Source organism: Bison bison, unplaced genomic scaffold (genome assembly GCF_000754665.1).
Source record: "Bison bison bison isolate TAMUID 2011002044 unplaced genomic scaffold, Bison_UMD1.0 scf7180017864365, whole genome shotgun sequence".
NCBI classification, from domain to species: Eukaryota; Metazoa; Chordata; class Mammalia; order Artiodactyla; family Bovidae; genus Bison; species Bison bison.
The window spans coordinates 3,324,951-3,330,116 of NW_011494937.1; positions in this window are offsets into that span (position 1 = coordinate 3,324,951).

Genomic DNA, 5,166 nt, shown 5'->3' on the forward strand with positions numbered 1-5,166 from the left:
AACATTCAGAAAATGAAGATCATAGCATCTGGTCCCATCACTTCATGGCAAATGATGGGGAAACAGTGGAAACAGTGTCAGACTTTATTTTTCTGGGCTCCAAAATCACTGCAGATGGTGATTGCAGCCATGAAATTAAAAGACACTTACTCCTTGGAAGGAAACTTATGACTAACCTAGACAGCATATTAGAAAGCAGAGATGTGACTTTGCCAACAAAGGTCCATGTAGTCAAGGCTATGGTTTTTCCTGTGGTCATGTATGGATGTGAGAGTTGGACTATAAAGAAAGTCGAGCACAGAATAATTGATGCTTTTGAACTGTGGTGTTGGAGAAGACTCTTGAGAGTCCCTTGGACTGCAAGGAGATCTAACCAGTCCATCCTAAAGAATATCAGTCCTGGGTGTTCATTGAAAGGACTGATGTTGAAGCTGGAACTCCAATACTTTGGCCACCTGATGTGAAGAGCTGACACTTTGGAAAAGACCCTGACGCTGGGAAAGATTGAGGGTAGGGGGAGAAGGGGACGACAGAGGATGATATGGTTCACGGGGTCACAAAGTGTCGGACACGACTGAGCGAATGAACTGAACTGAACCCCAGGACAGTGATTCTCAAAAGATTGTCGTGGGGACTGGCAAAATTTGGAAACTTAAAAAAATCCAAACTATTAGAGCTAAGCCCCAAACATTGTTGTTGTTTAGTCACTAAGTTGTGTCCAACTCTCATGTAACTCCATGGACTTTAGCCACCAGGCTTCTCTGTCCATGAGATTTCCCAGGAAACAGTACTGGAGTGGATTGGCATTTCCTTCTCCAGTGGATCTTCCTGACCCAGGGACTGAACTCGAGTCTCCTGTGTTGGCAGGTGGATACTTTACCACTAAGTACCACCCAAAAAACTCAACCCCAAATCTACTGAGGCAGAAACTTCAGGTAGGACTCTGCAGTGTGTGGTGTAACACATTCTCAAGATAATTTTGATGCAGGCTTAAGTTTGAGAACTACCCTAGTGAATCCTGGCGCCCTTTGGTACTCTGCAATCTTTCTAATGTGGAAACTACAAATCCACAATGCTGACACTTGTCTCAAAGAAGAGATTGAAGGGAGACCAGAGTGATTCTTCCCAGAGTAAACAGACCCAAAATAGAGGAATCACAGGTAGACCCTCTGTAAGTCTCACAGGGACAAGGAACTGGGCAGGTCAGAGATCCTTCCCTGTGTGCTCCTTGTTCTTAAGGAGTCAAACTGAACAGGGAATGGAAGATCCATTGATCAATTTGTCTAACAAGCTTCAGAAGGCATTCAGTCTCTAGGGGCACAAAAGCTGTAACACATCAACTTATAGTCACCAAGGCCTCCATGTGCGAGACCAAAGACACTCAATGCCTTCTCCAGGAGAAATCAACAGACCCCAAACAGACCTTGTTTGGGGTCTATATCCTTGTTTTTAGTGGGACAGACCTTCTTCCTTCATTACCCACACTCCACGAGAGAACAGGATTTAGGGAAGTTGGCCCCTGTGGTGATCCCATGTTGGCAAGCCTGCATATCCCAGTAAGTGTTGTGGGAAGTAGAAAAAACAGATGATTGAGTAGAAAGGGCATTGACTTATTAAGCACAAGGCAAAGAAAACCCTACGATGTCTATAGAGAAATAGCTCTAGAGGATAATTGCTTGGGAAGGTGAATGGCTACACTACTTGTGTGAAGTTGCCACAACAGAGTGAGATTTCACCTCAGTTATTTATATGTATGGAGTTTATATATATTTATATACAGTTATATATACAGCCTGCCAGGTTCCTCTGTCCATGGGATTCTCTAGGCAAGAATACTAGAGTGGATTCCATGCCCTCCTCCAGGGGATCTTCCCAACCCAGGGATCGAACCCACATTTCATTGGCATGCAGGTTGTTTACCACTAGCATTACCTGGGAAAGTACTATCCTCCCTGGTGTTCATAAATACTTATAAGAAGAGAAAAATTGCACCAGGATGTTTGTGTATGATCCTGAAAGGATGAGGGTCACCCATGAGGTGATGCTGAGAAGATAGAGAGAGGGGGCATTTGTCTAGTGTCTGCCTACTCCCTGACTCTTTCCTTTCCAGTTTCTTAGGCCCTGTAACCAGAGGTAAAGGAATGAGTGTCTTTATCCTCTTACCTGCCATTGCTCAGATGGCTCAGTGGTCAAGAATCCACCTGTAATGCAGGAAACACAGGAGATGAGGGATCGATCCCTGAGTTGGCAAGATCCCCTGGAGGAGGAAATGGCAAGCCACTTCAGTATTCTTGCTGGGAAAACATCCCATTTGCAGAGAAGCCTGGAAGGCTACAGTCCACGGGGTCACAAACAGCCAAAAGACTAAGCTCGCACACACACCCCATTGTTCTGTCCTGGAAGGAGGTCTTCAAGTGTTTGAGGGGAGAGCACAAAAAAGGAAGGATCTCCTCATTCAGAGATTAAAGGTATTTAGCAGAAGTGAAAGAACTCGGAATATAAATGTTGAAGAAATTCCAGAAAGGGAAATCAGAAGATGATGAGTATCTTTACTTATCATCACAGAAAAACAGCTGTGTGATAATTCATCCTTTGTGAAATTTCTTGCAAATGTGGAATTTCCCTATTTAGTCTCTCAGTTACCTTAAGTTTGTACCTTTAGATAATTAGGACAGGAAGTCAGAGACACGTATCATGGTATTTCAGAGAAGGACTAGAAGAGCAATTGCTGATACTTTCCTGGGTAAAGACCCCAGGTGACAGAATGGACAAACCACAAGGTCCTACTGTATAGCACAGAGAACTATATTCAACATCCTGTGATAAACCATAATGGAGAAGGATATAGAAAACAATGTATATGTGTAAATGAATCATTTCACTCTTCAGCAGAGATTACACAACATTTTAAATCAACTCTACTTCAATAAAAAATTAAAACTGAAAAGAAGAAAGATCCCAAGTGAAAGAATTAGTAAATATCATGGCCAGAGCAAATAGGCTAAATTGTTGGAACTAGGGATGGTTCAACATTGGGAGTGAGCATGTTGCCCGTTTAATTTATTTTTGGCTATGTGGGTCTTTGTTGCTGTGCAGGCTTTTTTCTCTGATTGCAAAGAGCAGCGGGTATTCTCTAATTGTGGTGCATGGGTTTCTCAATGTGGTGGCTTCTTCTGTTGCAGAACATGAGCTCTAGGTGCTCAGTAGTTGCTATTTCCAGGTTCTACAGTGTGGGCTCTGTAGTTGTGGCGCATGGGCTTAGTTGCTCCACTGCATGTGGAATCTTCCCAGACCAGGGATAGAACTCTTGTCTCTTGCATTGGCAGGCAGATTGATTACAACTGAGCCGCAGGGAAGTCTGGACTTGGTTATTTAATGTGCAGAAAGTTGATATTCCTTTTCTGCCTCTCTTTCTATCTCTCTTCTATTAATATTAACATCTTATTTCTTTTATCTTCTTTCCACATAGTAACTTCCTTGAGGACAAGAGTTGCTGAAGGTTTGGGAGTCATAGACACCCAGAGATTTTGGAGAAATACTGGTTTGTACACTCATCTACTTATTAATTCACTCATTGTAGTCATTTGAAGGGTTTCTGTGTGCCAAGAACTCTGCGATAGATCTGCGATCCCCACCCAGGGATCGAACCCTGGCCTCTTACATATACTGTGTTGGCAGGCAGGTTCTTTATCACCAGTGCCACCTGGGAAGCCCACAGCAGATCAGTAGGAGACAAAATTACTTTCCTCTCTTTCAAGGCAGTTGATCCATTAACTTACACAGCACACTCCAGGGAATACCTAGAATCTCAGACATTCTCATATACCCTCTACTACTTTGCTGAATAAAGCAAGTTGGAATGCAAGAGAACAACCTACATTTATTAAAAATAATGGGAATCTTTTACAAACTATCATACTTCAAATATGAGTCATGGAAATTGGACTGCCTTTCAAGTGATCAGAAGCCCTTATAGACAATTACAAACTGCCCATCTTCCCCAAAGTCAGATAGAGTGAAGATACTCATGTGTAGTTAAACAATTTGCATATGATATGGTCATTTTTATCTTTCCAAAGACACTATCTGCCTTGAGTTATTTTAAATTATTGACTGACAATGGACATATAACACTATATTATTTTCAGATGTATACCAAAATGATTCAATATTTGAAGACATTCAATACTCAATATTTCAAAATGGTTGCAACAAGCCAGTTAAGACCAAGTCACAAGATCACAAACTCAAGAAAAAGATTACAAAGTTTTTTCTTGTGATGAGAACTTTTAAATTCTACTCTCTTAGCAGCTTTCAAGTATGCAAACAGTCCCCATGTTATACAGTAGAACCCCATGGCTTATTTACTTCATAACTGGAAGTTTGCGCATTTGGACCCCCCTTCGCCCATGTGACCTGTCCTTCATCCTCCTAAGGAAACTTAGGGGACTTGGATTTTAATACCAAAGGAGACTGACAGTGATGACAGCCAATGGTAGTCTTTCTCCTTTGTAATTAGGTGCATTACAGAATAGCAAGTGTGCAGAAAGACTTGTAAAAGGCAAACAGAACACTGACAGTCATTGTATTGTTCAGTCGCTGTTGTGTCAGACTCTTTGTGATCACATGGACTGCAGAATGCCAGGCTTCCCTGTCCTTCAGTATCAATCATTGTATGATCTTATGTTATCCCTAATTGCTGGCTATAGGATCTATTACTTTGGGTAAAAGACCCTCAGGACCAGGGGTGGTGAGAATCAGAGGGCAGGTGGACTCTAGATGAGTGTCCTCATCTTCTTAGCTCCATTCTAAGCATCACTGTAATGTGGGTGCCACATACGACTCATCCTTTCAGGTTCATGTGTAAATATCTTGGTGCAATTTCTTTCCTCCCAATATTTAATGAGCACCATACTCCAGTACTCTTGCCTGGCAAATCCCATGGACAGAGGAGCCTGGTAGGCTCCAGTCCATGGGGTCGCTAGGAGTCAGACACGACTGAGCGACTTCACTTTCCCTTTTCACTTTCATGCATTGGAGATGGAAATGACAACCCATTCCAGTGTTCTTGCCTGGAGAATCCCAGGGACGGGGGAACCTGGTGGGCTGCCACCTATGGGGTTTCACAGAGTTGGACACGACTGAAGCGACTTAGCAGCAGCAGCA